Here is a 22,356-nt window from a genome sequence, read left to right on the forward strand (position 1 = left end):
ACGGGCATAAAAAATACATGCTGGGATGTTGTGATTTTTTTCGCCCTAAACCCGAGAAATTGCGTACGGAGGACAGGGCCTTTTTGACCTGCGTTGTCACTAGCCGGAAGTGAAGGCCGCCAAAGGGAGCACCACGTGCCAGTGAGCAGTGTGCGTGTTTTATAGAGCATTATAGTCATAATATACGAAGTGTTTCCAATACTTTTACTACTAAGGACGTCATCTCCCCGGCCTCCAGCTTCTAGATTCTTCTCCCTGACACTTCCTGTGGATGGGAACAGATCTGATCATTCTTATTATATTACATAAAAAAGAGTAACTTTCCATGTCTGCAATATGTATAAGCTTCTATTACTGGGAAATCAGAGAAATGGTGTTTTCTCCTTTGCAGATGATTCTACCAGGAGCTCAGGGGGACATCAGATCTCCTCAGAGGATCATATCACACAATATACATATGAGGAGCCGTCCACTATCCCAGATACATCCTCAGCCCCTCACAGCAAAGATCTCTCATCTCATCCTGTTATACAAGTCCCATCTTCTGATCCATCACAGCAAGCTGACATTTACAGAGAAGACGATGAACATCAAAGAGAAAATACAGGAAAGACTCAGTTTTTATATTTACAACGTGAACAATGCTTTATTCACAAAACATATCTTAAAGGGGAGAAAGCTTTATCATGTTCAGAATGTGGGAAATGTTTTACTCAGAAATCAAGTCTTGTTGACCATCAAAGAATTCACACAGGGGAGAAGCCATTTTCATGTTCAGAATGTGGGAAAGGTTTTTCTCAGAAATCAAATCTTCTGCGTCATCAAAGAATTCACACGGGGGAGAAGCCATTTTCATGTTTAGAATGTGGAAAATGTTATAAAAGGAAATCAAAACTTGTTGAACATCAAAGAATTCACACAGGGGAGAAGCCATTTTCATGTTCAGAATGTGGCAAATGTTTTACTAAAAAATCTAATTTTCTTCACCATCAAAGAATTCACACAGGGGAGAGGCCATTTTTATGTTCAGAATGTGGAAAATGTTTTAAAAGGAAATCAAAACTTGTTGAACATCAAAGAATTCACACAGGTGAGAAGCCATTTTCATGTCCAGAATGTGGAAAAATGTTTACTCAGAAATCTTGTCTTGTCGACCATCAAAAAAATCACACAGGGGAGAAGCCATTTTCATGTTTAGAATGTGGGAAGTGTTTTACTAAAAAATCTAATCTTCTTCTCCATCAAAGAATTCACACAGGGGAAAAGCCATTTTCATGTTCTGAATGTGGAAAATGTTTTACTCGGAAATCATATCATGTTAGCCATCAAAAAATCCATACAGGAAAGAATCGCAGTAAAACAGCTGAATGATTGCAGGTATAATACTGGGACTATAGGGGCTTTTATACTGTGAAAAACGCCTCAATTAACATGTTTAGGGTATGTTCACACTGAGTAAAACAGGGGAAATTCAGCGGCGGAACTTTCCGCCATGGAATTCCGCCTGTCTCACTGTGTCATAGCCTAAAATGGGAACTCCGCCGTTTTTGCTCAGTTTAAATATACCCTTACAGCAAAAAAGCAAGTTTTATTGTCCCAGTTATTTCTATGGGAGAACAAGAAAAGCACAAGTTTGAGAATCACGTTTTAAATGAAGTGAGATGTCACCTATTAGGAGCGTTTTGTTCCAGGGATTAAAAAGAGATTTTGCAGCAACACTGCCCTGAAGAACGCATCAAAAAGTGTTTGTTTGTTTTTTTTATAACCGTGTGAACAAACCCTCACAGAGTATTACGAGTGCATCTCAAATTAGAATATCATCAAAAAGTTTTTTTTTGTCATTCAAAAAGTTACACCCCTATATTATATAGAGTCATTCCACACAGATGGAACTTTTTCTAGTGTTTCTTTCTGTTAATGTTGGTTACAACCAAGAAAAACCTAAAATCTCAGAAAATTAGAATATTAAATAAGACCAACTGTAAAAAAAAAATGTCGGCCAAATGAAAAGTCTGTACAGTAATAACTGAATACGTGGTCGGGGCTTTTTTTCCATGAATGACTGTATCAATGCGGCAATGTGGCATGGAGGTGATCAGCCTGGGGCAGTGCAGACGGGTTATAGAAGCTTGATTGCTTCAGTTCGTCTGCATTGTTAGCTCAGGGGTCTCTCGTCTTCATCTATAGATTCTCTATGGGGTTATGGTCAGGGGAGTTTGGTGGCCAATCAAGCCCAGTTATACTGTGGTTAGTAAACTAGATAGTGGTACTTTTGGCAGTGTGGACAGGTGCCCAGTCCTGCTTGAAAATGGAGATTATGGGGGAGATTTATCAAATATGGTGTAAAGTTAAACTGGCCCAGTTTCCCCTAGCAACCAATCAGATTCCACCTTTCATTTTCCATAGAGTCTGTGAGGAATGAAAGGTGGAATCTGATTGGTTGCTAGGGGCAACTGAGACAGTTTCACTTTACACCATGTTTGATAAATCTCCCCCCTATAGCTCCAAAAAGCCCCTCATGACCAATAGACTAGAAGCCTCTTATGGTCTGTTTACACGAAGCAATAAATTCGCCCAATCGATCGTTTAACGATTTTGAAGCAACGATTTGGTTTTCATAACAATCAGCGTTTAGACGAATAAATCGTTAGAAAAATTGTTACTGTGATCGTTTTTAAGATGGGCTTAAGCCCATCTCACACACAGGGTGAATATTTGAAAGATTATTTACACGAAGCGATCTGCAAATTTTTAGCCAACGACGATTTGAGAACATGTAGAAAGATCACAATGAACGATTTCTCGTTTGTCGCTTGACCGTTCGCTGTGTTTATACGAGCCGATTATCGCTCAAATGCCATCGTTATAGCGAAAATTTGAATCATAATTGTTCAGTGTAAACGCAGCATTTCTTGGGCCAAGGAAAGAAGGAACTGGACTGCTGCTCAGAGGTCACAGGTGTTTTCAGATGGAAGTAAATTTTGCATTTCATTTGGACATCAAGGTCCCAGAGTCTGGAGAAAGAGTGGAGGCCCAATCTAACCTGCTGGAGCTCTAGTGTGACATTTCCTCCCCACGTCATCTGCTGGGGTTGCTCCACTCTATTTTATCAAGACCAACGTCAGAGCAGCCTTCTACCTGGAAATACTCAAGCTTTTCATGCCTCTCTCTGCCCACAAGCTTTTGGAGATGGAATTGTCATTTTACAGCAATATTTGACACCTGTCCACGTACCAATACCTGGTTTACTAACCACAGTATCACTGGACTTGATTGGCAGCAAACTCTCCTGACTATAACTCCACAGAGAATCTATAGAGGAAGACGGGAGACCCCAGAGCCAAGAATTCAGACGAGCTGAAGCAACCTGGGCTTCCATAACCCGCCTGCACTGCCCTAGGCTGATCGCCTCCATGCCACATTGCCGCATCGATACAGTCATTCATGCAAAAGGAGCCCCGACCACATATTGAGCATTTACTGTACAGACTTTTTATTTGGCCGACATTTTTGTGGTAATTTTTTATTTTAAATTTGGTCTTATATAATATTCTAGTTTTCTAAGATAATGAATTTTGGATTTTCCTTGGCTGTAACCAACATTAACAGAAAGAAACACTAGAAAAAGTTCCATCTGTGTGAAATGACTGTGTGAAAAAACGTTTTATTAATATTCTAATTTATTGAGATTCATTTGTACTAGGGATGGTTTGTACGAACCCGAACCCTCGGTAATGATTTCCGCTGTCTGCCCGCTTCGTGGATCGGGTGGATCCAGCGGGAGGACCGCCTGGAAAACTGGGATACAGCCATAGCCATAGGCTGTATCCCAGTTTTCCAGGCGTTACTCCCGCTGTATCCGCCCGCTGCACGGAGCGGGCAGACAGCGGGAATCTGCTGCCGAGCGTTTGGGTTCATACGAACCCGAACCTCGGCAGGTTCGGACCATCCCTAATTTGTACTTTGGGAGGTAGTCAGTAGTGGTAACAGGGGTCTCAGTGACCTCATAGGGCCAAAAAGCAGACGGGTATAAAGTATTTAGACCTTACTCTCCCTGTAACAGATGTGGCCTTGTTAGCTACAGTCTAAGTGACCCCACAGGGTCTAGGACAGAAAGATAAAGGTGGCGACACCAGTAGCACTCAATTGGACCCAGTTCGGTCTAGAACAGCCATTTGAGGGTGGAATCAATAGCACTCACCTGAAACCAAAAGGGTTTAGTACAGCCAGTTGTAGCAGCATGTTCTTCAGTTCTTTGCACCATCCAAAGAAAGAAAGCCACAAAGAAAAAGCTGATCATTATAGGGGAGGGCAGATCGCCATGCAGGGGCGGGGCTATGGCCCCCGGTCAGCCCACCCCTTCTAATGGATTGGTGCTTGGAGGATGTTTTGCTAACTCTTAAGCCCAAGGTTCAGATACGTATTTAACCCTGCTGTTCTGTTCGGTCAAAAATTACCGAATTTGAAATTTGATATTTTTTGAAATATTCATTATGCAGTTCTGAAACTTGTGGTTCATTGACTTTTCCTCATTTGAGAGGTTCTTACTAACCCTTTGAGGACCAGGCCCAAAATGACCCAGTGGACCGCGCAAATTTTGATCTTAGTGTTTCCTTTTTCCCTCCTCCCCCTCTAAGAGCTCCAGCACTCTCAGTTTTCTATCTACAAGCCATGTAAGTGCTTGTTTTTTACAGGAATAGTTGTACTGTGTAATGGCGTCTTTCATTCTACCATAACACGTATGATGGAATCCCAAATATATTATTTATGAAGATATAAATAGGTGAAATCGTAAATAAGAATGCAATATGGTAACATTTGGGGGGTTCCTGTGTCTACGTAATGCACTATATGGTAAAAGCAACATGATACCATTATTCTATAGGTCAGTCCGAACACAACCATATGCAGGTTACACAGATTCTCTAATGTTATATTTTTTTTTATGAAATCCTTTTTTTTGCCAATTAAATATTAATAGAATGGGCCTATTGTGACGCTTATAACGGTTTTATTTTTTCACCTACGGGGCTGTATGGGGTGTCATTTTTTCCGCCATGATCTCTAGTTTTTATTAATACCATATTTGTGAAGATCGGACGTTTTGAACACTTTTTATAGATTTTTTTTTAATATATAATGTAACATAAAATCGGTAATCCGCGCACTTTTTTCCCTCTTTTCGTGTACGCCGTTTACCGTTCGCAATGACGCTTGTTATATTTTAATAGATCGGACAATTACGCACGCTACGGTATATTATATGTTTATCTATTTATTCATTTTTATATGTTTTATTTATATAATGGGAAAGGGGGGTGATTTAGACTTTTATTGGGGGAGGGGTTTTGGGGTAGTGTGTTAGTGTTTATAACTTTTTTTTTTTTACACTTTTGAAGTCCCTTTGGGGGACTTGTACATACAGTACTTAGATTTCTACACTGATGAATGCTATGCCATAGGCATAGCATTGATCAGTGTTATCGGCGCTCTGCTCATTGAGCCTGCCTGTGCAGGCTCAGTGTAACAGATCGCCGATCGGACCGCACGGAGGCAGGTGAGAGAGCTCCGGCAGTCCGTTTCAACGATCGGGACCCCCGCAGTCACACTGCGGGGGTCCCGATCGGTAAGTGACAGGGGACTCCCCCTGTCACTTACACTTAAACGCCGCGGTCACGCCGTGATCGCGGCGTTAAAGGGGTTAATGACACGCGGCAGCGCGATCGCTGCAGCGTGTCATTACCGGTGAGGTCCCGGCTGCTGATTGCAGCCAGCCCCCACCTGCTATGAAGCGCGCTCCGCTCCGGAGCGCGCTTCATAGCGGGAAAAACACCCAGGATGTAAGGTTACGTCATGGGACGTCTGGGGACAGACTTCCATGACGTAACCCTACGTCCAGGGTCGTCTAAGGGCTAAAAGCAGTTTTTATTTATTTATTTTTTGTTTACTTTTTGCTCCACATCTTTTTTTACTCTTGTACTGTTTGGTCAAAAATGATTGATAGCCTTTTATACTAATCTCCAGCCACTTTTTGAAAAAAATAAAGGAGTTATAATCTCATTTTGGTCAATCAGTAACCGAGACAACAGAAAGCCAGACATAATTTTACATTACATTGCCACTAAAGGGGCAGTTGATACTCTAGATCAACTCATAGGCACTTACACCTGTAAACGCAAAACTAATTGGTGGCCAATAGTTTTTTTTAAATATTCTTGATGTGTCGGCGTACAATGCATTTGTGTTATGGCGTGAAATTGATCCAAATTGGAACAAAAATAAACTGTATAAAAGAAGAATTGGAATTTTTTTTAGAGGAATTGGGAAAATCACTGGTTAGCTCATATATTGAACAAAAAAAGTGACACCCAGAGGTGATGGAGCTGCAGCCATTGTCCACAGGATCCAACAGCATGCTGAAGAAAGTGAACCAAGGGCTTCCGCTAGCACTGCGACGATGGCCACGTCCTCTACCAGCAGTGCAACCAGCCTAAAACGGAAATGATGCGCCTTCTTTTCAACATCAAGTAATCACAAATCAAATGTGATATGTTGCAAAGTACTTATGCAAAAGACATGTGAATTATACTTGTGACAAATGCAAATAGTAAATTTAGCACCTTGAACCTTATTTCGCATTTTATATAAAAAAGACTTTTTAAAAAAAATATATATATATTTACATACAGTTTGATGTTACTAGTTATAGTTAACAGTTTTATAAAGACTTTTTTGTGTAAATGTGCAATATGCATGAATAATGCAATAAGGCCATCCAACTTTTTTTTGACACAAAAAATATATAAATTAAGTTTTTTATTTCATTTATTATTTGTTTATGAACAACCATGTTCACATACAGTATAATAATGCAAAAAATATTCAAATAAAACACTAGTTAAGTAGAAGAAAGTCCAGTGATGGGTCAGCACACCTTAATAAATGTGGATATATGTATCTCCTTTGAGCAAATTGCCTAGGTGGAGCTCGACAGACCAGAAAATTACCCCGGACCTTGGGGCGGTATACGTATGTATTGCAGAAAAAGAGGAAAGTCTCCGGCTCTCATAAAATAACCAATTCTTTATTATAAATTCATTTAAAAGGCCAAAACACTAGTTAGTTAAAAATCCAGACCTTAATAAGCCCGGTAAAAAATGACCAAAACATTATATGTGTATAGTAGAACCGAACAGAACAGCAGGGATAAAGAAGGCGACCAATTAAGATACAACACAATTTTACTAAACAAATTATTCTAAGAAATATAAAGATTATATACAGATGGTATGGCAGACATACAGTAACCAGGTGTTCTTAGTATGAGATAGCAGACACCTTTGTAGGTGAATATGTAGATGAAGTACTAACAATATTATTAGTGCTTAGTAACATCATGTGTCCTTCAAGCATCAGCCACAAGCGAAGACACAAGTGGCTAAAACCAAATATCAGCCGCAAATCAGCGCAAGACAGAACAAATCATTACCATGAACATATCACTACTTCACCTGTCATAAAACTTCAGCTGGGGAGAGGCTACCAGCTATCTGAAAGAGACCAAGTCCTGGGCCTACCCTATGGAAGCGTCCTGGGCCTATACTATAGAAGCGTCCTGGGCCTACACTATGGAAACTTCCTGGGCCTACACTATGGAAGCGTCCTGGGCCTACCCTATGGAAGCGTCCTGGGCCTACCCTATGGAAGCGTCCTGGGCCTACCCTATGGAAGCGTCCTGGGCCAACCCTATGGAAGCCTCCTGGGCCTACACTATGGAAGCCTCCTGGGCCTACACGATGAAAGCGTCCCGGGCCAACCCTATGGAGGTGTCCTGGGCCTACATTATGGAAGCGTCCTGGGCCTACCCTATGGAAGCGTCCTGGGCCAACCCTATGGAAGCCTCCTGGGCCTACACTATGGAAGCCTCCTGGGCCTACACGATGAAAGCGTCCCGGGCCTACCCTATGGAGGTGTCCTGGGCCTACATTATGGAAGCGTCCTGGGCACTCACCAGATAAGTTTTGCTATTTTATCATCATCAGCTGATGAAGGCCAAGCTTGGACAAAACGCGTCCTTTTGTACCTGATGTCACCTGCACTTCAAAAAAATAGGAAAACTTATCTGGTGAGTGCCGGGTCTTCTCTACTATTTGCCTGGTTATAACCACCACGAGCACCACCGACCTACGGAAGTGCCGTCCTCCTCACATCTCTACACTATGGAAGCGTCCTTACTATAGGTCCAAACCTCTCTCCCAGATGGCTGCAACTCTCAGGTTTTATACACAATTAATAATAATAATAATAATAATAATAATAATCTTGGTACAACCGAGTGTTGCACTATGTTTAGAGTATTGTGTTGTGTTTGTATTACCTCATGTTAAAGAAGAGAATGGTCAGTTCTAATCCATTAGAGGGCAATACTCATACAATGGGACAATGTACAGAGAAATCCTGAAGTAATGATATGTTTTTTTTTGGTTTCGAGATACTACGTAATATACTATATTCTGTACTATGCCCTATACTATATTCTATACTACGCCCTATACTATATTCTATACTGTGCCCTATACTATATTCTATACTGTGCCCTATACTATATTCTATACTACGCCCTATACTATATTCTATACTACGCCCTATACTATATTCTATACTACGCCCTATACTATATTCTATACTGTGCCCTATACTATATTCTATACTACGCCCTATACTATATTCTATACTACGCCCTATACTATATTCTATACTGTGCCCTATACTATATTCTATACTACGCCCTATACTATATTCTATACTACGCCCTATACTATATTCTATACTACGCCCTATACTATATTCTATACTACGCCCTATACTATATTCTATACTGTGCCCTATACTATATTCTATACTGTGCCCTATACTATATTCTATACTACGCCTTATACTATATTCTATACTACGCCCTATACTATATTCTGTACTATGCCCTATACTATATTCTGTACTATGCCCTATACTATATTCTGTACTATGCCCTATACTTTATTCTATTGAATCAGAAAGAGCTGTGTAAACATTCTGTTGGCTCTGCAACTCCCATTGAATCAGTAAAAGCCTTCTTCAAACTTTTTAGATGACCTAGAAGTCTTATGTATATAGTCATCTGGATTATAACAGAGGGGTAATAGCCACACCGCCAGTGCTCCTAACAGCTTACTGGGCACACACAACAGCACAGGAACAGAGACATACCCTCATCCTCAGCGCCCCGTGCACAATAAGGACATATCGGCAGGTTAGATTAAATATTAAGCAATGTTAGCATTGAGCTCAAGGGGACATTAAACTGTAAAAAACCCACCTAGTCAAGTAGAATAAGGTTAAATAGACAACCAACCCCACCCGCAAAATCAAAATCCATAAGGTTTGAAAAAGAATAGAAAAAGGCCCAGATTCACAAAGGCTTTACAGCTGTTTTATGATCTAAAAAAGTGATACATTTTTCTACTTTCCTGGCAGTCAGATTAATAATTGTCACAACTGTTCTGGTGTGAACCCTGCTGGATCAGGGCCTACGGCTGTTGACAGGACATGAATATATAGAGATGCTAGTTTGATGTTCTAACCAAGAGCAGCGTGCGACCCATAACCTGTATGTCTTGTGGTGTTTTATCTGTAACCCACAGGCTTGAACTGCGAAGGTAAAAAACCCTGATGGGGTATAGAAGTGACCTTCACACCATCGCTTTGGTCACTCCCCCCAAAAAAAACCTTTCACCTTAAAGGGGTAGTGCGGCGCTCAGAAATTATTCACAGAATAACACACATTACAAAGTTATACAACTTTGTAATGTATATTATGTCTGTGAATCGCCCCGTTCCCCGTATCCCACCACCCCCGCCCGTGTACCCGGAAGTGTTGGTGCATTATACATTACCTGATCCGTGTCGAGGGTCGTCCGCCATCTTGTGCCAAACGTCATCTTCGGACGGACGGCCGAGTCGCTGCCGCCCGTCCCCCCTTCGCCGCGTCACAACTGTGCTCAGCCGCGATTGGCTGATCACAGTTATGCTCAGCCAATCGCGGCTGAGCATCGGATGACGCTGCAGAGGGTGGCCGGCATTTGGGACAGTCGGAGCTGTTCGCCATCCGCCCGAAGAAGACGTCACTCGCTGAAGATCGGAGACGGGTGTCGGCATGTGACAGGTGAGTATAGCGCACCACACTTCCGGGTACACAGGTGGGGGTGGTGGGACATGGGGAAGGGGGCCATTCACAGACATAACATACATTACAAAGTTGTATAACTTTGAAATGTGTGTTAGTCTGTGAATAATTTTTACCGCCACACTACCCCTTTAAGGCTATGTTCACAAGCTGTATGAGAACAGCCGTTCCGTGACCAGGTCATGGAACGGCTGGTCTATTTAAAGATCATCCTGGACAGTACTTTTTAATAGATATGCATTAAAAACCATAGATATAAAAATAGTTTAGTGTAGTGTAGAATCGGCCCTGGACTCTACAACCCACAAGTGGCTCAGGTAGTGCAGCTTATCCAGGATGGCACATCAGTGCGAGCTGTGGCAAGAAGGTTTGCTGTGTCTGTCAGCGTAGTGTCCAGAGGCTGGAAGTGCTGCCAGGAGACAGGACGGTACACCAGGAGACACTGAGGAGGCCGTAGGATGGCAACAACCCAGCAGCAGGACCGCTACCTCCACCTTTGTGCAAGGAGGAACAGAAGGAACACTGTCAGAGCCCTGCAAAATGACCTCCAGCAGGCTACAAATGGGAATTTGAAACAAAAAACAAAAGCAGAGCGCCTCATAGAGTAGTACCTCTGGATCAAAATAGTGATCAAAGATAGATTTAAAATCACCGCTAACCTTTTTGGGTTGTGGAAACAGAGCCACAACACCCACCAGCGCATGTAATGGTGTGTCCAACACACCTCTCAGGGATTGGGGAAGCAGCAGTCTTTGAAACAGGTCCAGACCGGGCTCCTTGTACAAGGACCCGTAGATTCAAGTAGACAAATGGCGCCAAAAAACCACAAAGGATGACCTGGAGATGGCGCTAACCACCAGAAAATGTTCACACAAAACACGATTTATTCAGTCCAATAATAACGCGTTTCAGGGCTATAGCACCCCTTCGTAAGATTCAGGACAGAATTCAGTCCTGAATCTGACAAAGGGGCGCTGTAGCCCTGAAAAGTGTTATTATTGGACTGAATAAATCGTGTTTTGTGTGAACATCGGTTTCCATAATCTCCGGTGGTGAGCGCCATCTCCAGGTCATCCTTTGTCGTTTTATGGCACCATTTATCTACACAAATGGGAATTTGTCATTTCTCATTCTTCAGCATGAGCGGTTTGGCAGTGGGTCAGCAATTAAGCTCCATTTACTTCAATGGAATTGAGTTTCAAAACCTGCACCCGAACTGGAGACAACAGTAGGGGGAAAGTGGCCATGTTTTTGTAGCGCTGGATAACCCCTTTCAGATCTAAGAGGGGTTATCTGAGGGTTCCCTTTATTTTCTTCAGCAGTGTATAACACACACACAGCTCTGCTCCACACACATCACACACATACACAGCTCTGCTCCACACACATCACACACATACACAGCTCTGCTCCACACACATCACACACATACACAGCTCTGCTCCACACACATCACACACAGACAGCTCTGCTCCACACACATCACACACATACACAGCTCTGCTCCACACACATCACACACAGACAGCTCTGCTCCACACACATCACACACAGACAGCTCTGCTCCACACACATCACACACATACACAGCTCTGCTCCACACACATCACACACAGACAGCTCTGCTCCACACACATCACACACAGACAGCTCTGCTCCACACACATCACACACATACACAGCTCTGCTCCACACACATCACACACATACACAGCTCTGCTCCACACACATCACACACAGACAGCTCTGCTCCACAAACATCACACACATACACAGCTCTGCTCCACACACATCACACACACACAGCTCTGCTGCATACACATCACTTCAGCTCATCCAGCACAGCAGAGTCCTGCATACACTGAGCAGCAGCCCCTGATCATGTGACTCCTCCTCCTCCTCCATGTGACTGATCACATGACTGTGACATCATGGCAGGTCCTGGAAGCACACGGCTCCTGTACAGCTCTGCAGGCGGCTTCCTGACTTATCAGCTGCTGCTGGACTGTCCAGCCCGCTCCCTGCCCACAGTATGTACTAATGCTGGGTCACTGCTCACCTCTCTGCCCCGCCCCTTGCCTCCTGAGCACCAATCACTGGAGAGGGGGAGGGGCCAGACACAAGGTACATGTGGAAATCCTTCCTGCCCCTCCCCCTCCTCCTGCTAGTGTGCTCTGCTGCTGCTGCTGCCTCCTGGGATCTGCCCACTGGCTGCCAGACAGGTAGGAGATTATGGGGAAACCAAAATGTTTACATCACAGAAGGAGAATAATCACAGATCCGGTCACAGGAGCTCAAACATCTCTACACATTTATAACTTGTCTCTTCCTATCGCTGTGTCGGGTTTGTTGTACTTTTTCTTCCCATTCTTTATTATCCATTGTATCCTCTACTTTCTATTCATCTCTCCAGGATCCTCTGCTGATATCTTCTATATAAGAGACCGACCCATCAACCATGGAGAGAGACAGAGACAAGATGGCCGAGAGGATAATAACCCTCACCCTACACATACTCTTCCTGCTTACTGGGGAGGTGAGGGATTCTGGGAGTGATGTCATCATGACATCATTCTTATCTATGGAATAACAGATGGATAGGACTGGGGAGGTGAGGGATTCTGGGAGTGATGTCATCATGACATCATTCTTATCTATGGAATAACAGATGGATAGGACTGGAGAGGTGAGGGATTCTGGGAATGGATGGAGTGATAGTAATGTGTCTCTCCATACACAGGATTACACAGTAGTGAAGAAGTCCTCTAGTGGGCGCTGTGGAGCCCCTGGGTGTGAAGGATGGGGAAGAACCCTGAGCCCAATCCCGGGGCCCCTGATACATGAGGAAATGGAGGAAGAGAAGATCCTAGAAGTCACCAACAAGATGGTGGAGCTGCTGAGTGGAGAGGTGAGACTGTGGCTGCTGGGAATGCTGGGACATTATACAGTAACACCACTGGAGGGGTGGGGGGGATGACTGTGTGATCATTGTGTGTGTCAGGTTCCTATAAGGTGTCAGGACGTGGCGGTCTATTTCTCCATGGAGGAGTGGGAGTATGTAGAAGGACACAAGGATCAGTACAAGGATGTGATGCTGGAGGATCAGCAGCCCCTCCCATCAGCAGGTAATAGACAGGACTATATACACACCTCCTCTCTGTATTATCTGGATGGAAAGAATGAATTCAGTCTCTGTATGTGTTCCCTCCAGTCAGATCCAGTAAGAGAACAGCACCAGAGAGATGTCCCCGTCCTCTTCTTCCACAGGATCAGGTAGATGGAGATGTTCCCTATGATCTGTACATCCCACCTGACTTCTCCTTCTGTCTGATGACTTTTACAATATTTCTCTCACATCTTATGAATCAGGGGGAAGACCTAATTGAGACCAATGCTCCAGATATGACAATAAAAGAAGAAGAGACAGATGAAAGCAGTAATAAGCAGTATAAGGTGGACATTCCTATGGGGAAAGATCTGAACTATATTAATGACAAAATAGTAAAAAAAGAAGAGGAGATGATTTATGAGCAGTATAAGGAGGACATTACTACAGGGAAGGATCTGAACTATATTGATGCAATAGGCATAATAGTAAAGGAAGAAACAGATGACAGCAGTGATGAGCAGTATAAGGAGGACATCACTACAGGTAACCGCCCAGGTGAGTAGTGACCACTAAATGCAGAGACCAGTCACACATTCTCCTCAGTCACCGGCTGTAACTATTCTGTGTGGAATATTATAAGTTCTGTGTCCTGTCAGTTTTCCAGCTATATAATCATTCAGCCTAAATTCTAATATACAGCACAGTCCCAGCGGACAATATATCACTATCCGTCTCCTGCTGCTGCATCTATAGTGACTGTCCTCATCTTACAGCGTACCTGCTGCAAATGATTTTTTCATGTTGACATTTGGTCTTTTCTTTGACCGAACACATAAAGTCCCGGCGCTCACAGACATGGCTCGGTAATGACTGACAGTAATGTTCAGCGAGCACAAAAATTTTTGAATGTTTGTGAGTTGAAAATTTTTCAATGCCAGAGAATATGACCCCTCATGACCTTTGACCATTATACTTAGTTTAGATGTAGGAAAGGCCTCCGACAAGACCTCATGGCCCTGTATTCCCACCACTATTCAGTGTAGACGGTTTGGCCCTATATTCTCCCAATATATTTTAGCTTATACAGAAACTGACAGCAACTCCAGATTAACAGATGTAATACTTTGCCCTTTGTGGCTATGACGTCCCTTGTTTGGGGAGGGTCATCCAGAAAGCTGTTTGGAAGGCTCCGACCGCTTACCAAGGACACATGTAGCCGGGGGTTCTGGGTAATTTGGTATTTTCCAGTAATGTAATGGCCTTAAGTGCCATTGCATTTCTGTAAATATATGTTATTATTTTCATGGCCCTGTGAGGCGCTCCAGCAGTTTTATAAACAGTCTTTTCCAAAAATGTTTGTGACATCCCCTGCGCTCTGGAGAAACAGAGCAGTCTCGTGAGATCGCTCTGTAGCTTTCACTGTTAATTAATGTCCCTGCACCTTATGCTGCAGAGACATTACAGTGCCACCTGCCTTCCCCTCCCTTCCTCTCGGCCTCCGGACCGAGAAAGATAAAGAGAAACTGACAGCACAGACATGTATATATTGGGGTCTGGGATATGCATATATCTTTGCGGTCAGTTTCCTGATCACAATCAGCAGTATATACTTACCAGCCACGCTGCTTGTGACCGTCATCTGGTTCTCCGGCCGCTGTTGGAACTACAGGCCACCTACTCCTACAGAATGGTTGACAGTCGGAAGAGGTGGGGCCTGAAGACATAGCCGCCACAAGGACTGGAAAGTCAGATACCGGATCACAGAAAGCGTGGCTGGTAAGTATACACTTCTGCTTGTGATCTGGAAACTGACAGCACAGATATCTCAGACCCCTATATGTACATAACTGCGCTGTCAGTTTCTATCAAGGGCTGCATGAGCAATACAAAGATTGTTCATGCAGCCCATCTGTCTTAGACAAATTTAATAGATAGAATCACACAAGAACAGCTTAGATACATCTGCAAGCATGGAATCTGGGGGCGTGGCCTATGTGTCAAGCTGCCAGCCTCAAGATGGCCACTTCTATAAGCTGTTTCCTTGGTAGTTTTCATACACTATGACAGAATTTAGAGACCTAATGCTTTCAGGGGTAATTTGTTTTATGTTTCGTTATATTTACTTCCTCCCTACTGTAAAATAACTGCGTATATAGGTTCTGTTACTGGGAAATAAGAGAAATGGTGTTTTCTCCTTTGCAGATGATTCTACCAGGAGCTCAGGGGGACATCAGATCTCCTCAGAGGATCATATCACACAAGATACATGTGAGGAGCCGTCCACTATCCCAGATACACCCTCAGCCCCTCACAGCAAAGATCTCTCATCTCATCCTGTTATACAAGTCCCATCTTCTGCTCCATCACAGCAAGCTGACATTTACAGAGAAGACGATGAACATCAAAGAGCAAATACAGGAAAGCCTCAGTTTTCAGATTTACAACGTGAACAACACTTTACTCACAAAACATATATTACAGAGGAGAAGCCTTTTTTATGTTCAGAATGTGGGAAATGCTTTACTTACAAATCAAAGCTTGTTACCCATCAAAGAATTCACACAGGGGAGAAGCCATTTTCATGTTCAGAATGTGGGAAAGGTTTTACCGACAAATCAAATCTTCTTCATCATCAAAGAATTCACACAGGAGAGAAGCCATTTTCATGTTCAGAATGTGGGAGATGTTTTAAAAGTAAATCAAAACTTGTTCAACATCAAAGAATTCACACAGGGGAGAAGCCATTTTCATGTTCATATTGTGGGAAATGTTTTAGTCGGAAATCACATCATGTTAACCATCAAAAAATCCACACAGGGGAGAAGCCATTTTCATGTTCAGAATGTGGAAAATGTTTTACTCAGAAATCAAAGCTTGTTCAGCATCATAAAATTCACATAGGGGAGAGGCCATTTTCATGTTCAGAATGTGGGAAATGTTTTACACACAGACCAAGGCTTCTTACCCATCAAAGAATTCACACAGGGGAGAAGCCATTTTCGTGTTCAGATTGTGGGAAATGTTTTAGTGACAAATCAAATCTTTTTCACCATCGAAGAATTCACACAGGGGAAAATACATTTTTATGTTCAGAATGTGGGAAATGTTTTAAAAGGAAATCAAAACTTGTTGAACATCAAAGAATTCACACAGGGGAGAAGCCATTTTCATGTCCATAATTTGGAAAATGTTTTACTCTGAAATCAAAGTTTGTCAGATATTAGTAAAGTCACACTGGGAGGAGACATTTCTATTAGAAATGAGAGAACTTTTCAAATGTTCTGCAGATTCGCCGAGATTTGTCACTATGTTTTGGTTTGTCTGAACCTTAAACGTACCGCAATAAAACAGCTGAATGATGGCAGCTACAATAGTTGGACTATAGGGGCTTTTATGCTGCGAAAAACGCCTCAATTTACATTTTTAGGCTATGTTCACACACCGTATCTTTTCGTAAAAGTACGGCTATTGTTGCAATCGGCTGTGGCCGCAAGCTTCATAGTGTGCTGTGGTGAGTTCTGATGTGGGTGCGCACAAATGCGCCCACATCAGAACTCTGCGGCGTGAAAGATCATCCGGCCGATCACTCCAGTATCGGTCGGGATCATCTTTTCAGAGACCGGCAGCTCCGTGACGGTCGGTCTCTTACGCCATGTGAACATTTTTAGGGTATATGCACAGTGAGCAATTCTGGAGCAATTGAAGCAGAAAGTTTTCTGCTTGAAATTCCTCGCCTATTCTGCTCTGGCAGAATGGGAGCAGAATATGAGCGGAATGCAAGCAGAATTCAAGCCCCATTGAATTCTATAGGATTCCTCTAGCGGAATCCGCCCAAAGAATTGACATATCAGTTCTTTGGGTGGAACGTGGATTCCGTACAAAATTCTGGACGGAAATTTCCGCAGTGTGCATGGACAGACGGAAATCTCTTTTTGCTCTATGGAAAGGAGCAATGTTGCATTTAAACGGGCGGAATTTTGAGCAGATTCCGCGAGAATTGCTCAGTGTGCACATACCCTCACAGCAAAAAAGTGAGTTTTAATGTCCGTTATTTCAATGGAAGAAGAGGTAAAAGTGCAAGTTTGAAAGTTAAGTTTAAAATTAGGACCGTTTGTTCCAGGGATTAAAAATAGCACATCAAAAAGTGTGGTGTCTAATAACCAAGTGAACAAATCCTTAGGGTGGGTTCACACTGAGGAATTCTCCCCGGCCGGCTGATTCCGCATTCTGCCGAAAGTACTGACATGTCACTTCTTTCGGCGTAATGCGGAATTAGCCAGCCCATAGAATGGTGTCTATGGAGCCGGTGGAAAGGCGCGCGGACAGCCGACGGAATTCCGCTGAGTTTATCCGCGAGAATTGCTCAGTGTGAACCCACCCTTACAGAGTGTTACGAGTGCATCTCAATAAACTACAATATCATCAAAAAGTTCCCCCAAAGCTTCAGCCACAGCTGAGCGGAATGGCAAGAGAGCTGAGCAATGGTCAGGCAAAGTTGGGCAAATCAAAAACTTGACACAGGAACATCGGTACCATAGTCTAAAATGTACACAGCCTCTGGAAGGCTAGCCACTATCCTCTAGGCCAGTGTTTCCCAACCTTTTCTACATCAGTGAATCACAGGTGACGTCTTCTTTGATCTGAGATGTTCTTTTTTTCCTCTCCATCTGGCCCAGGCCTCCATGATGATTTCTTCCAGCTACAATTCGTCTCTTCGGAACCTGCCAGACAAACATCTTGGGCTGCGCACTTTTCCTTCAACTTCCTTCCCTTTCCCCCTCCTATACGGTCCTATACAGTAGCAATTACACTGTTTGGTGCCATGCGCAGTAAAGTGAGTAGGTAAGTAGGTTTCCCCCTGTATGTAGGATCCCCTGCTGTGCAACCCTATATAGTTATAATGTCCCCTGCTGTTCCCCATATAGTAATAATGTCCAGTGCTGTGCCCCCATATAGTAATAATGTCCCCTGCTGTGCCCCATATAGTAATAATGCACCTGCTGTATCCACCAGTTATAAAGTTCCCCCCTCTGCCTGAAATTAACCTGACCCCTCTACTCACTCTCTACCCCACCTGACCGACCCCCCCATCCCCCACAAGCACTACCCCACCTTACCCCCTTACACACACACACTACACCACCTGGCCCCCATCCCCCCCACACACACACTCCCCCACCTGACCTCACACACACACACTATCCCAGCAGACCGCCATCCTCCCACCCCAAACACACACAGTAACCTAAGACACCTCGGGGGTTACAATACTCACCCCGATGCAGTAGTCTGAGGTGGAGGAGCGGGGCTGGGGAAAAGCTTGGCGCCGCTACGGCCAAGTGTGGCGCACTAGGGTGACGTCACTGGAGCGCAGGAGAGAGGCGGGCAGGAGTGTGCGGCCGTCCACTGTGGCCCTCCGTCCAATGTACCCACTGAGGAATAGGCGAGTATTCAGCGAGGGATTAAAGAGGAAAGATTTCTGCTTGAAATTCCTCGCCTATTCAGCTCTGGCAGAATAGGAGCAAAATATGAGCTGAATAGAAGCAGAATTCAAGCAGAATTTAAGCCCCCCATTAACTTCTATAGGATTCCTCTAGCAGAATCTGCCCAAAGAATTGACATGTCAATTCTTAGGGCGGGTTCACACTACGGAAGAGAAGTTTCAGCATATTCCATTGCTCGTACCTGCTCATGGCCGCGCACGTCTCCGCCTCTGCCATAGACACCATTCTAGAACTGACATGTCTGACTGACTGACATTCTTTTGTTTCTGGATGATACTAGTCTCGGGGCATGGGCTGCACAGTGACAGCCATTAAAGCGACCCTGTACTTACAATCTGTCCCCCCCCCCCCTACCCCCAAACCACTTGTACCTTTGGATAGCTACTTTTAATCCAAGATCTGTCCTGGGGTCCGTTTGGCAGGTGATGTAGTTATTGTCCTAAAAAACTACTTTTAAACTTGCAGCCCTGTGTCAAATTGACGTGGCCTAGAGTGTCTGTGCCCTAGGCTTGCACCACCCCTCCATCCTTCCTCCCCGCCCTCTTCACCATTAGGAATGCCCCAGACAGCATTTCTCTTATTCATCACTTGTCTGAAAACTGCACAGGTGCCCTAACGATCCAGCACACATGCAGTGTTCACACAAGTGGTGATTAGGAGAAATGCTGTCTGGGGCATTCCTAATGGTGGAGAGGGCGGGGAGGAGGGATGGAGGGGTGGTGCAATCCTAGGGCATAGAGACTCTAGGCCACGCCAATCTGACACAGGGCTGTGTGGTGTCCTACCACGGGTGTTTCTATTGGTTACACCCTTCGTAAAAGCCTGTAGTTATTGTGCTTAAGTGGTGATGAAGGTAGTGATAAAGTTCCGCCACTAGATGTCGCTGTATTAGATATATGTACTTAGATGCTGCTTGGCTGAAGTGTGTAAAGGGTTGTTGTTTATTTGTGTGTCACATGGATCTGTGAACCTATAAGAATCTTTTCTTCCTCTGTCCTATCATCTTTCTCTCGCCGTGGACTAGGAGAGTCACAGAGCAGGATAGTATCCACAGACAGCCGTAAGCTAGGAACTGATCCGGATAGAACAAAGTCGCTAAGAGCCTAGGAACTTTATCTCACAGCTTGGTTGTCAGGACGGAACCCTTAGCATTCCGCTCATCCCAGGTAACAAGGTCTAGGGACTTGTGTCACCCTCATAGGATGGGTCACATGACACTGGTGGGCATTAGATGGTGTAAAGACCTAAAGGTCAATACACGGGCACAAGTATTATCCCCTTCTTCTAAGTATTCTTCTACCTCATCCCCCAACATCCCGGCAGAGCACAGTACTACTTGGGTTGGGAATCTCACAACATCCTCCTCTCTGCTACTCTGATTCTTTGTATCTCTTAACATGCTACTCAGTCAGCACGACTGTACTCTATCCTGCATTCCTATCACAGATCTGGTTGCTGTATTGTCAAGTGTTCGTCCACAAGTATTGTCAAGTGCTTTCTCGAGAGAAACCTATACTGTCAAAGGAAAGCTGTATAACTTGCTGCACACAAGTACCTTTCAAGTAAAACCAAGCATATTTATGATAAAGAGACTCTATGGTTCTTCACCCCACACCGACTTAGTGTACACTACAGCCTTGGGACATTTCCCCTTTCTGTGGGTGGCAGTTCCGATAATCCGATAATCTGGGAGGGTCTCTACACCACTCCGGCCCAGCGTTATATCATCCCAAGGGACCCTGTAGCAGCCCGGCAGGACACTGTCCACAGGGGAAAAGGGTACAACCAGCCTTCTAAACTGAAAGCAGGTGTGCCACCATACCTGTGTGCAGAACAGGCACTGGCGTCACGACATAACATCTTAAGTCCTGGCTGTATCTTGGCTAAACACCAAAAAACTGTTAGAAACTGACTCCATGAGGATGGTATGAGGGCCCAACGTCCACAGATGGGGGTTGTACTCACAGCCGAACACTGTGCAGGACGCTTGGCATTTGCCAGAGAACATCAGGATTGGCAGATTCACCACTGGCGCCTTCTGTGCTCCTCACAGATGAGAGCAGGTTCGCAGTGAGAACGTGACAGAGTCTGGAGACACCATGGAAAGCGATCTGCTGCCTGCAACATCCCTTAGCATGCGTGGTCTGGCAGTGGGTCAGTGATGGTGTAGGGTGGCATTTCTTTGGGGGGCCGCACAGCCCTCCATGTGCTGCCAGAGGTAGCCTGACTGCCATTAGGTACCGAGATGAGACCATCCGACCCCTTGTGAGACCTTATGCTGGTGCAGTTGGCCCTGGGTTCCCCCTAATGCAGGACAATGCTAGACCTCATGTGACTGGAGTGTGTCAGCAGTTCCTGCAGGATGACGGGATTGAAGCTATGGACTGGCCGCCCGTTCCCCAGACCTGAATCCCATTGAGCCCATCTGGGACATCATGTCTCCTCCATCCACACACACACAGCTCTGCTCCACACACATTACACACAGAGCTCTGCTGCAGGCATATATAACACACACATACACAGCTCTGCCCCACACACATCACACACACACAGCTCTGCTGCACACACATCACTTCAGCTCATCCAGCACAGCAGAGTCCTGCATACACTGAGCAGCAGCCCCTGATCATGTGACTCCTCCTCCTCCATGTGACTGATCACATGACTGTGACATCATGGCAGGTCCTGGAAGCACAGGGGAAGCGCACGGCTCCTGTACAGCTCTGCAGGCGGCTTCCTGACTTATCAGCTGCTGCTGGACTGTCCCGCCCGCTCCCTGCCCACAGTATGTACTAATGCTGGGTCACTGCTCACCTCTCTGCCCCGCCCCTTGCCTCCTGAGCACCAATCATTGGAGAGGAGGAGGGGCCAGACACAAGGTACATGTGGAAATCCTTCCTGCCCCTCCCCCTCCTCCTGCTAGTGTGCTCTGCTGCTGCTGCTGCCTCCTGGGATCTGCCCACTGGCTGCCAGACAGGTAGGAGATTATGGGGAAACCAAGATGTTTACATCACAGAAGGAGAATAATCACAGATCCGGTCACAGGAGCTCAAACATCTCTACACATTTATAACTTGTCTCTTCCTATCGCTGTGCCGGGATTGTTGTACTTTTTCTTCCCATTCTTTATTATACATTGTATCCTCTACTTTCTATTCATCTCTCCAGGATCCTCTGCTGATATCTTCTATATAAGAGACCGACCCATCAACCATGGAGAGAGACAGAGACAAGATGGCCGAGAGGATAATAACCCTCACCCTACACATACTCTTCCTGCTTACTGGGGAGGTGAGGGATTCTGGGAGTGATGTCATCATGACATCATTCTTATCTATGGAATAACAGATGGATAGGACTGGAGAGGTGAGGGATTCTGGGAGTGATGTCATCATGACATCATTCTTATCTATGGAATAACAGATGGATAGGACTGGAGAGGTGAGGGATTCTGGGAGTGATGTCATCATGACATCATTCTTATCTATGGAATAACAGATGGATAGGACTGGGGAGGT

The 22,356-nt window shown here is 44.5% G+C and overlaps 3 protein-coding genes and 1 pseudogene across 3 annotated transcripts in view; 2 read left to right on the forward strand and 2 right to left on the reverse strand.

Moving 5' to 3' along the window:
* The window catches only part of LOC138786591 (oocyte zinc finger protein XlCOF7.1-like), a 496,490-nt gene that overhangs the window by 146,065 nt on the left and 328,069 nt on the right, over nt 1-22,356 (reverse strand). The window lies entirely within an intron of this gene.
* Nucleotides 1-22,356, reverse strand: part of LOC138786742 (zinc finger protein 436-like) — a 113,905-nt gene that overhangs the window by 45,342 nt on the left and 46,207 nt on the right. The window lies entirely within an intron of this gene.
* Nucleotides 1-22,356, forward strand: part of LOC138787574 (zinc finger protein 721-like) — a 40,884-nt pseudogene that overhangs the window by 4,939 nt on the left and 13,589 nt on the right.
* The window catches only part of LOC138786799 (oocyte zinc finger protein XlCOF6.1-like), an 86,827-nt gene that overhangs the window by 1,884 nt on the left and 62,587 nt on the right, over nt 1-22,356 (forward strand). The window lies entirely within an intron of this gene.

Source organism: Dendropsophus ebraccatus, chromosome 3 (assembly GCF_027789765.1).
Source record: "Dendropsophus ebraccatus isolate aDenEbr1 chromosome 3, aDenEbr1.pat, whole genome shotgun sequence".
Taxonomy (NCBI): Eukaryota; Metazoa; Chordata; class Amphibia; order Anura; family Hylidae; genus Dendropsophus; species Dendropsophus ebraccatus.